Source organism: Cricetulus griseus, chromosome 5, assembly GCF_003668045.3.
Source record: "Cricetulus griseus strain 17A/GY chromosome 5, alternate assembly CriGri-PICRH-1.0, whole genome shotgun sequence".
Classification (NCBI taxonomy): domain Eukaryota; kingdom Metazoa; phylum Chordata; class Mammalia; order Rodentia; family Cricetidae; genus Cricetulus; species Cricetulus griseus.
The window spans coordinates 17,790,041-17,801,903 of record NC_048598.1 but is presented as its reverse complement, the minus strand read 5'-3'; the positions used below and the strand labels follow the sequence as shown (position 1 = coordinate 17,801,903).

Here is an 11,863-nt window from a genome sequence, read left to right as displayed (position 1 = left end):
TGCAACATTCTGCTTCCATGTATATCTGCACACCAGAAGAGAGCACCAGATCTCATAAGGGATGGTTGTGAGCCACCATGTGGTTGCTGGGAATTGAACTCAGGACCTCTGGAAGAGCAGTCGGCACTTTTAACCTCTGAGCCATCTCTCCAGCCCGACTTAAACTTCTTATGATACAGGTCTTTCACTTTTTTGGCTAGCATTATCCCAAGGTATTTTATGTTGTTTGTGGCAATTGTAAAGGGTGATGTTTCTCTGATTTCTTTCTCAGCATATTTATTATCCATATATAGTAGGGCTACTGATTTTTTGGGTTAATCATGTATCCTGCCATTTTACTGAAGGTGTTTATCAGCTGTAAGAGTTCCCTGGTAGAGTTTTTCGGGTCACTTATGTAGACTATCATATTATCTGCAAACAGTGAAAGCTTGACTTCTTCCTTTCCAATTTGTATCCCCCTTGATCTCCTTTTGTTGTCTTATTGCTCTATCAAGAACTTCAAGGACAATATTGAAGAGATATGGAGAGAGTGGACAGCCTTGTCTTGTTCCTGATTTTGGAGGAATAGCTTTGAGTTTCTCTCCACTTAGTTTGATGTTGGCTGTTGGCTTACTGTATATTGTTTTTATTACGTTCAGGTAGCTATGCTCCTGTGATTTCTGATCTCTCCAGGATCTTTATCATGAAAGGATGTTGGATCAAAGGCTTTTTCAGCACCTAGTGAGATGATCATGTGGTTTTTCTTCTTCAGTTGGTTTATATGGTGGATTACATTGATAGATTTTCGAATGTTGAACCAACCCTGCATTCCAGGAATGAAGCCTATTTGATCGTGGTGGATGAATTTTCTGATATGTTCTTAGATTTGGTTTGCCAGTATTTTATTGAGTATTTTTGCATCTATGTTCATGAGGGATATTGGTCTATAGTTCTCTTTCTTAGTTGTGTCTGTGTGACTTGGGTACCAAGGTAATTGTAGCCTCGTAAAAAGAGTTTGGCAACGAACCTTCTGCTTCTATTGTGTGGGACAGTTTGAGGAGTATTGGTATTAGCTCTTCTTTGAATTTCTGGTAGAATTCTGAAGCCATCTGGCCCTGGGCTTTTTTTGGTTGGGAGACTTTTGATGACTGCTTCTATTTCCTTAGAGGTTATAGGTCTGTTTAAGTTGCTTATCTGGTCTTAATTCAATTTTGGTAAGTGATATCTGTCCAGAAAATTGTTCATTTCCTTTCAATTTTCAAATTTTGTGGAGTACAGGTTTTCAAAGTATGGCCTGAAGATTCTCTGGATTTCCTCAGTGTCTGTTGTTATGTCCCCCTTTTCATTTCTGATTTTGTTAGTTTGCTTGTTCTCTCTCTGCCCTTTGGTTAGTTTGGATAAAGGTTTGTCTATCTTGTTGATTTTCAAAGAACCAACTCTTTGAATTATTTTGTTTGTTGCGACTTTATTGATTTCTGCCCTCAGTTTGATTATTTCTTGGTGTCAGCTCCTCCCAGGTGAATTTGCTTCTATTTGTTCTAGAGCTTTCAGCTGTGATGTCAACTCTCTGGTGTGAGTATTCTCTAGTTTCTTCATGTGAGCACTTAGAGCTATGAACTTTCCTCTTAGTACTGCTTTCAAAGTGTCCCATAAGCTTGGGTATGTTGTGTCAATATTTTCATTGAATTCTAGGAAGTCTTTAATTTCTTTCTTTCTTTCTTCCTTGACCCAGGAATGGTGCAGTTGCATGTTGTTCAATTTCCATGAGTTGGTAGGTTTTCTGCAATTTGTGTTGGTTTTGAATTCTAACTTTAAAACATGGTGGTCTGATAAGACTCAGGGGGATTATTCCAATTTTTTTTTTGTACCTGTTGAGGTTTGCTATGTTGCTGAGTATGTGGTCCATTTTTGAGAAGGTTCCATGCGACTCTGAAAAGAAGGTATATTCTTTTGTGTTTGGATGGAAAGTTCTATAGATGTCTGTTAATCCCAATTGGGTCATAACTTCTGTTAGTTCCTTTGTCTCTTTGTTAAGTTTCTGTCTTAATATTCTTTCTTTATTCTGTATGTTTGATGTTTTAATTATTACATGATGAAGGGACTTTCTTTTGTGGTCCACTCTATTCGGCGTTCTGTAGGCTTCTTGTACTTTCATTGGCATGTCTTTCTTTAGGTTGGGAAAGTTTTCTTCTTTAATTTTGTTGAATGTGTTTTCTGCACCTTTGAGTTGGGTTTCTTCACCTTCTTCTATACTTATTATCCTTAGGTTTGGTCTTTTCACGGTATCCCAAATTTCCTGGATATTTTGTGTTAAGGATTTGTTGGACTTCAGATTTTCTTTGCTTGATGAATTTATTTCCTCTAGTTTATCTTCAGCATCTGAGATTCTGTCTTCCATCTCTTGTATTCTATTGGTTATGCTTGCATCTGTGGTTCCTGATTGTTTGCTCAGTTTTTCCACTTGCAGCATTCCCTCAGTTTGTTTTCTTTATTGTCTCTATTTCAGTTTTCACGTCCTGAACTGTTTCCTTCAGCTGTTTAATTGTATTTTCTTGGCTTTCCTTGATTTCTTGCATCATTTGGTTCGTCTTTTCTTCCATTTCTCTGAAGGATTTTCTGATTTCCTCTCTTAGGGTCTTTGCCATCTGCATGAAGTTGTTTTTAAGGTTGCTCTCTTCTGCTTCTTCTGTGTTGGGATGTTCACGTCTTGCTGGTATAGAGTCCCTAGACTCTGGTGGTGTCATATTGGTTTTCCTGTTGTTGGATGTGTTCTTATATTGTCATCTTCCCATTTCTTCTTCCAGTGGGTGCAGGTGGTGTTACTTCCTTTCCTGGTGTGTATGGGTCTGGGGTTCTCTTCAGGTGGGTGCAGTTGGGTCTCAAGGTGGGTGCAGGCAGGTCTGAGGCACTCACTCTCCAGATGGGCGAGAGCAGGACTGGTGCAGAGATGTCAGCAGACTCTGGGTTGCTTGGTCCTCAGGGGCCGAGTCGACCTGTCTGCAGACCCCTGGGCAGGAGTTCCCAGAGTGGGCAGGCAAAAGTTGGGCCCAAGGCAGGGGCCAAAGCAGCTCATTCAGTTTGCCTGCAGACCCCGGGGCGGGATTTCCCAGAGTCCCGATTTCTGGTCTTGATACACAAAATGATAAGGTTAATGTTTGGCAATAATGTCTGCCATTGAATACATGACATAGACTGTCATGAGGGCCACTGAGATAATACTTTAGGAAGTATTATCGTAAAGAAAATACTTTGGGAAGCTCCAGAATGTACTGTTGTAGTATTTTTAGGTTTATTCTCTCAGCATTGAATATCAGTACACATAGAAGACTCAGCTTCTTGGTGCACTTACAGTGAAGTAAATGTGCCCTTTTGTACACATTATGTTATGTAGCAAGCCTCAAGGCAGGATAGGTGGCAGACAGGAAAAGTCATTTCTTGCATACATCTGTCATAGATGACAACCAGGCTGTCTTCTCTCATTTGTCTTCTACCCACTCTGAGTAAACAGTTGCTACACATCATTGAGCAGTGGAGATCATAAATCTTCCAGGACAGTAGCTAATGATAATTTGAGTTGTAGGCATCAGAGAATGCTAAGCTAAAAGTCACAGATTGCATAGTGGGCAATTCCTTGTCTTCCATCAGCGTCTTACAGTTCTGGGACTTTTGTTTTGAAATGATTTGTTGGGGAGGGATCTGTATACACTTGTGATAATCAGCCAAATAATGCAAAGCTGCGTGAGAAAAAATAAGAGTCCCTCCTTCCTTTGTGTCTTCCATTCTCACTTGTCAGAATCACACAATACTAGTGGCTCAATGCAGGTTTTTTTTTCTTCCACTGGTGAATGAGTGCTTCGGCCATGACACAATGGATGGATGGTTTAGCAAGATAGTCTCATGCATTTCTCTCAACTCTGGAGGTCCCAGTGTGCCTCCTCTTGGGCTGATTTTAATTCCTGTATTCCCCTGCAGCAATACCACAGATACGTTCTTTGACCAAGTTCTGGGAATCCTTCTAGTGAATTACTAAGCTTGAGTGTGGTTTGAGAACTCCCCAAAATTGCAGTTGGTATTGGAAGCAAGGGTGGTTTTAAGTAAACTCTTCCCTTTAACTGTTTATTTGGACTGATATAAAATACCATGGATTAGATGGTTCAAGTAAAGTAAATATCTTTTTCTCTGTGTTCTGGAGGCTGGTCATATGAATCAGGCCGCTGATGGGTTGACTTCGGGTTTTCACAGAAACATCTTTCTGTGAAGTGGGGGGTGGTGGTGGTGGTGGAGGGAGAAGTCCCTGGTGCCTCTTTCTGTTTTGTGGTACTATTTAGCTTTTGCTTCACTAGGGTTCTAACCTCATGACTACTAGTGTTCTCCTCCATATTTTAACTCTTGACACCTTGCTGCCCCCCATGCAGCTAAAAGCCTTCTCAAGGGAGAAATTAGTAACATCTACCCCTCTCCTTAGAGTTCTGATGACAAACTAAGGCACAAGGCCGTTAAAGTTCATTCTGGGGGTGGTAAGTTTATTGGGCTTTCTTACAGAGCATAGGTGAGGGGTGACCTACAGGGCTGTGGGAACTCCTCACCCAAAGGACCACACCAAAAACTTTTAAGCCAGCAGACATGAGAGCTTTTTCATAGCCATATGGAGGGTGTCTCCTTCCCCAGTCTTTCCCTGCTAGATACTGTAGCTCTCGGGAGACCACATGAGTTAGGGCAGAGTTGCATACAATGATTTTCTTATGAGGAGAAAGTGATCTTAGCATAGTCATTTACCACCCTCTGCTTTCTGTGTGTGGATGATGCAATGCTACCAGCTGCTTCAAGTTTCTGCTGCCATGATTTTTCTCCAGTGACTGCTCTCTGGAGCTGTGAGCCCAAGGAAGCCCTTCCTTTCTTAAGTTGTATTTATCGGACATGTTATTACAGGTAACTCAAGCTCATGGGATCAGTGTTCTTATGGAACAGGCTGCAGTTGCAGAGGTCTCTTTGCTCCTTTTACTATGTCTGCCTGGACTCTGACCAGGGCCAGGGCAACGAGGAAAAAGTTTCAGTGCCTTTTTCATTATTTGTTTGTTGTAGTGTTCCAGGTGGGAAAGACATCTTCCTAATCCAGGCCAGGCCTCCTGAGCTACAGTGTCTACATAGTCATGTCTGTCACTCGCTGAAACAGAGGTCCAAGTGTCCACCAAACACACCCCTCCTCCCAGATAGATGCTGAGATTCAACTTCCGGGTTAAGAGGGCCTGGCGGTCATCTTGGTTCCATCACATCTGCGAGTGAGGCTCCTTTTCTCTGCTGTAAGAATGGAGGATTGCAGGGACTCAGGGAAGAGCCAAGGGACCCAACAGAAACACTTGTGTTGGGTTCTTATTGGTCAGGAAGGGACTCACATGTGTTAAAGCTATGGTGAATGTTCGTGGGTTTTCCTCCTATGGGAACTGAGGCTGTTTTACCTTCTGTATACAGCCTTTGAAAAGTTGTATACCATAGTCCTTGTCACAGGGAGGTTCTTGACACCCAACTACTTTTATTATAGAAGTATGACTGTGATGAGAAAGTCTGCAGTTCCTTCTCCAAGAAGAAAATAGAAATGCTTTTCTTGCAACACATTTCTAAAATTTTTCCATCTGAACAATCCAGTAATAGATTTTAACAACTATTATATAGTAGGTTATTAAAATAAAGTGTGTGGATACTGGCCCAGTTCCTGCACGGACACAAAAATAGTGTTATGGTCTGTCATACTGTAAAAATGTGGCATTTTGAGAAGACCAAATCTAGCAAAAAGTACAGCATCTCAAAGTCATACTAAAACTTGCATACCACTTCAGTATTTATATAAAGGTTTAGTACAATGGAATGCTTCATATGTATAAAGACAGCAAGAAAAATTGTTCTGTGATATATTTTAGTGTGAGAAATCCAAATAATAAACTAGGAAATAACATTATATTTTTAAAAATATACTTTTACTTCTCTTGTCCCTGTTTTGAATCCATTTCATCCTTCAAGTATCCCTCATATATGCATATATGGTATTAAATGTTTTTAAAAATTTTATTTACGTGTTTAGCTTGCATATATGTATACACACCATGTGCATGTCTGGTACCTGCAGAGGGCAGAAGAGGGCATGAGATCCCCTGGCACAGGAGTTATGGATGGTTGTGTGCCACCACGTGGGTGCTGGGAACTGTCCTCTGCAAGAGTGGTAGGGTCCCTTAAAGCCAGCCATCTCTCCAGGCCCAAACATGCAATGTTTGTCTTTGTGCATCTAGCTTATTTTGCTTGATGTAAGGCTTTCCAGTTGCATCATTTTTCCTGCAAATGTCACATGGCCCCTGTTTCTGTCTACTTTGCATATCTGAGCATGCTCTACCTTCATTTCCAGCCTTCACACTCAGTGCATGTTTGCACTGTCATGGAGGACAGTCTGGGGCAGAGGCAACGTACTTCCTCTGTCACTTCTTTCCGGAGGAGACACTGCCTCTCACCACTCAGGAGAAGTGTCTAATTGGAGACACTTGTAGGTACTTGTAAATGAGTTCTGACCAGCTGGATCCAATTTAAGTGTCCCACGAAGCTTGGAATTCTCGGTTTTCCTGAATTGTATTAGAGTTGGACAACATTGGTAGGAAATGGGGTCACAGATAGCAAAGATGGCAAAGGTTAAAATAGTGGTCTCCTCTCTCGTTTTCTGTTCCCTGCTCTATCCACTCTACTTCCCAGGGAGAGAAGAGCGAAGGAGAATGTGAAAGGGACAGAAGAAACAGAAGAAACTTCTACTGCTGGGCAAGGATCCAGAATGACTCTTAACCTCAAAAGGCAAACAGGGTCTGTCATTATGCTACCATATTTCCAGCACTTGGCCCTGAGACTGAGGTGACAAATGGCACCAGAGACTCAGTGTGTGTCAATTCAATGACGCATAGAAGGAGACTTGCCGCAGCATTGGCTACAGAAGTGAGGGCTGATATTGGGCCTTCAGGTGTGTGAAAACGACATTCAAATTGATCCTGAGGTGAAGGACAAACATTTAGTCTATAACTTGGTAATAGTAATATCTGCCGAAGAAGAAGCATGTAAAGCTGACCACAAATGTGTGGCTATCCAGCCACAGAATCAGAAAGTTTCTTGATGAATGATAGTGGAAGAGATTTAAGAAAAACCACTTGTCAGGAGGACGGACATGTGGTCTCAGGAAAGCTGCAGGCTGTTATCCTACAAGAGTGCTGTGGTGCTGCAAGACCCCTGGGTGTGGTGCACAGATTGAAGCCAGGCTATGATGAAGTCTGAAGTGGCTCTCTCAGGATGCCTTTATTTTGGGTGAGGAAGGAGAGGTGTGAGCTGGTTAATATGCGCACACCCTACACAGCCCCTGAGTAGCAGAACCAGTCTCCAAATATTTCCTAATGCTACAAGTCTGGAGTCGTTGTTACTCTTATGATCAGGTTTGGTTTATGAGCTCCACAAATGAGTGTTGAATCCTGGGTCGGCAGAGACAAACAGGGCAGCTTTCCACCCACTACTGCTGTGTTGAGGGAAGCGGTGTGGTGAAGGCTGTGGTTTGAGCACCTGGGGAGCCTGGTGGGACAGACTCAAACTCTGGTTGAAGGAATGTGGAAGGAGGGCAGGAAGAGGAGAGGGTGTTTGGAACCCAAGGTAAACAGGTGTCAGTGGACACAGGAGCAGGATGTCAACAGAAAAGATGGCATGGAAATTGAAGAAAGCAAATAATACAGGGATGGTCATGGGAGTGAGTACACAGATGGTAAGCAGTGAGGGGCCAGATCTCACATTGTCCACCACACTGCCCGGTGGCTGACACCTTGTCATGTTAAGCCAGTCAGTGCTCTACTAAGACACACCTCAACTCTCTCTGTAGACTTCTACCCCGAAGTTCGCATTTATTGAGAAACTATTTTCTGGGAAGATCTCAGGAACTGAACACTGAGGTTCAAGGTTTACCTGGTAGAACTCAGAAATTCTCTCTCTCTCTCTCTCTCTCTCTCTCTCTCTCTCTCTCTCTCTCTCTCTCTCTCTCTCTCTCTCTTCTCTCCTCTCTCTCTCCTCTCTCTTTCTCTCTCTCTCTCCCTCTCTCTCTCTCTCCCTCTCTCTCCTCTCTCTCTCTCTCTCTCTCTCTCTCTCTCTCTCTCTCTCTCATTCTCCCTCCCCCTCTGTGTGTGTGTGTGTGTAGGTCACAGGATAACTTGCCTGAGCCACTTCTTTCCTTTGGCCATGTGGGTTCCCGGCGCTGGAATCAGGTTGTCAAGCTTGCTGACAAGTGCCCCTGCTGCAGCTTCTCACTGGACCGCAGTATGGATTTTGTTTAAAACCAAATATGGCTAGAATGAAAACAAGAACTCACAACTCCACCAGGAAGTAGGACCCGAGGCCTGGTTGAGTCACCCCCATACCCTTTGTTTCACACCCACTTCTGCTGAGTGGGCATCATCATCCATTTTCTTTTCATAATGCTGGGTTTTTTATTTCTTGCAGCTGCTCACCCACACACCTTGTACGGTTTTGAGGTGTTACATCTTCCAGGCTGAGTCCTTCTCTTAGGTTAATGGTCAGCCCTAGCTCTCCAGAGTCCAATTGGGCTAGGTAGTATTTCAACATGTCTCCCAAATGCTTAGGAAAATCAAAGGGAAAGATGCCCCTGTGTTTATTTTCAACTTCTCTGAGTCCTCATGTTACAGGAAATCTTAAAGTTAGGCATTCTGTTTAAGTCCAGTCAAAAGGACTGGAATTAGGACCACAAGTGTTTACTAACAAGTTCAAGGACTGAAGATTTAGCACCAATACTATAAAAAATAAAAATCAAATCAAGCCAGGCATGGTGGCATACACCTTTTTTTTATTAATTATAACTTTTAAAATTAACATGTATACTGTTTACTACACAATGAAATCAACAACTGTTGCAAGTTGAGAAACCTAAACATTTACAGTAGAATATACTTATACATAGATATGACCAAATTTGTTTAAAGCTTCTGATAGATCCTCAATGTATACAGTTACCATGTAAAAACAAGAGCATGAATGATATAAAAAATGTCAAAATCACTATCACTAAAACTAGAAAAGCAACAATGAAATGGAAATAGGAAAGACAGTTAATAAAACTTAAGGAACCCAACAAGGCAGCTTTAAAAGCAGGCCATTCCAATCCTGCTGTTGTTAAGAGTTCTTAATTCTCCAGACTGCCATTAAAAAATGACATAAAAGTCTGTACTTGTAATTTCAAAACCCAGTACTCAGGAGGCAGAGGTCTGAGTTTAAGACCATCCTGGTCGACAATGAGAGTTCTATCTAGGACAGCTAGGATGACATAGAGGAAAAAAAGTCTGTCTTGGAAAATGAACAAATAAAACAAAACCAATTAGAAAATCATATCTTTTAAGTGTGGTGGGTATTTCTTCTGTCTAAAATAAAGGTGATTTTAGATCAATTTGATTTTAATCTACCATCTCACTGTTGCTTTCTATCAATATGACTCTGTCCTTCTTTCTCCCCCTCTTCTTAGCTTCTAAAGACTTATTTTTAAGTATTTTGTTTTTATATGATATGTATATAGGGGGCATGTACGTCTGTGTGTGGGTTTGTGGGTGTGAGTACAGTTGCCCATGGAGGTCATAGGAGATGTTGAATTCCCTGGAGCTGGACTTACAAGCGAGCCTCTGTATGTGAGTGCTGGGACGGAACTCAGGTCCCCTGGAAGAGTAGTAGCAGGTGCTGTTAACCACAGAGAAAACTCTCTAGCCCCAGAATGAATTATTTTTAAGCCTTCCAACTTCTCACAATCTTATTGGCTATTTAACCTTTTACTATTTATTGAATGTCTACATGTATTATTATATGCATCACTTTTACACTTATATATTTATATTGTGTGTGTGTGTGTGTGTGTGTGTGTGTGTGTGCAAGCATGCACACATATGTCAGGGTACACATGTGGAGGTCAGAGGACAACTTATGGGAGTCAGTTCTCCCATCCCACTGTGTGTACAGGGAATGGATTCAAGTTGTCAAACCTGGCAGCTTTTACTGACTGAGCCACCTTCCCAACCCAAGGGAAGAGATTTATTCAAATCTAAGCTAAATCAGTACCTTCATCCTGCACCAATGCCCTTGATGATGTGAGTTTAAATTTTCCCTTTTTACATCTCTTTCTCCATATAACACATAATAAATATCTATTTATATTGTTTGGTTTTATTTGGGTGGATCCATATATCAAGACTTTCTGTTAAATTTCACTGTATTTTAATTTTCTGAGCTTCCATTTGGGTCCATTTACTTTTGTATATTCAGAGACAGGATCTCTCTGAAAGACCCCCGAAGAGGTACTTTCGTAGAAGGAGACCCGCACCCAGGAATCAGCGAGAACACGAACTTGGATGCAAAAAGCAAGAGGCTTTATTAGAGACGCGGGCACCCGGGGCGGCTTAGCTTCTGTTAGGCCAAGTGCCCCGAGCCAAGGGAGAGAGGTCCTTATATAGCAAAAAGCACAGTGCAGAAGCGAAAAGCATAGTTACAGGGATTCTATTGGACAATTTAATGAGGTACAGAGCATTTTCTCAAGGTTTGATAATTAGGCGAAGGGCCTTGGCTCTATCTCATCTTGGGTACAACAGACTCGGCAGTTCCTCCCTCGGCGTCCAGATGGCTGACCTTGGGATGGAACGTTCCCATCAGGCGGGAGCGCCGTGCCAGGCGGGGCGGGCTGGGGGCGCGAGCCCCGCCGGGGTGAAGGCTTGGGAGGGAGCCGGTGGCCGGGCGTGCGGCCGGCGGGGGAAGTGGAGGCCGGCGGGGGTCTTTCAAGGGGTGCCCCCAAACATCTGCAATCGCAGCTGCAGCAGGGACAGCGGGATGAGGGGAAGCAGGGCGGCGGGAGCGCCCCGGCAGCTCCGCGGCCCCCGTGTCCTTGGCCTTGGAGGCGGCTCCCCGCTCGCAGCTCCTGGACAAGCAGCACCGCTGCTCTGCCTCTCCCAGCTCAAGTTCCCCTTCCAGGCGCCGCCCGCGCTGCACTCTCCAGCCCCTGGCCGCACCCTGGCCCTGCCCTGCTCAGTCCCCGCCACGCTGCCCTCGGTCAACTGCTCCGGACTCCTACCCTACCCTGGGCGGCCCTTCTGGCTCAGCTGCGCACAGGGACGATCGGCCGGGTTACTTCGCCCCAGAAGCCGGGGGCCGGGTGGCCCAGGGCGTGAGCCCGGGTGATGTCCCCTGCCCAGCATGAGCGCAGCGCCCCGTTTCCTCCTAGGCCAACTCTCCTCCCGCCCCCATCCTTCCCAGCCCATCCCGCCTGCTCCAGAGAGAACACCCAGCACCGGCACAGGCGGGGAAGACAGAGAGGCAGCGGGCAGGGGACATGCAGAAGCATTCCGAGCGGACCTTTCATCTCCATGTTGCCCAGATTGACATCAGCCTCTCTAGTAGGTACTGTGTGTGGAGAAGGAGCTACATTTTGATACCACAGGCAACAGGAAGTGGTCAGTGACACTGGGTGTGGCTTGAGCATGTATGAGGCCTCAAAACTCACCAAGCCCCACAGTGACACACTTCCTCCAACAAGGCCACACGTACTCCGATGAAGCCACACCTCCTAATAGTGCCACTCTTTATAAGTTTGTGGTGCTCAATTACATTCACACCACCACAATGTGCCTTCCACATGAAAACCCTTGAGATACAGTCTCTTTTTTTAGCCCTGGCTGTCCTTGAACTCTATGTGGACCAGCATGGCCTCAGACTCAGAGATCTATCTGCCTCACGACTGCTGGGGTTAAAGCTATGTGTGTGGGCCCCCGTGGCCACCCCCGACCCGTGTGTGTGTGTGTGTGTGTGTGTGTGTGTGTGTGTGTGTGTGTGTGTC

At 44.1% G+C, this 11,863-nt stretch overlaps 1 long non-coding RNA gene across 1 annotated transcript; it reads right to left on the bottom strand.

Annotated features, from left to right (window-relative positions):
- Positions 1-10,384: 10,384 nt before the first annotated feature.
- LOC118239021 lies at positions 10,385-11,469 on the bottom strand. The gene is made up of 2 exons (XR_004770370.1): positions 11,383-11,469; positions 10,385-10,662 (listed from the first exon to the last, which is right to left on the bottom strand). It is a non-coding gene; the product is annotated as an uncharacterized LOC118239021 (long non-coding RNA).
- Positions 11,470-11,863: the final 394 nt, after the last annotated feature.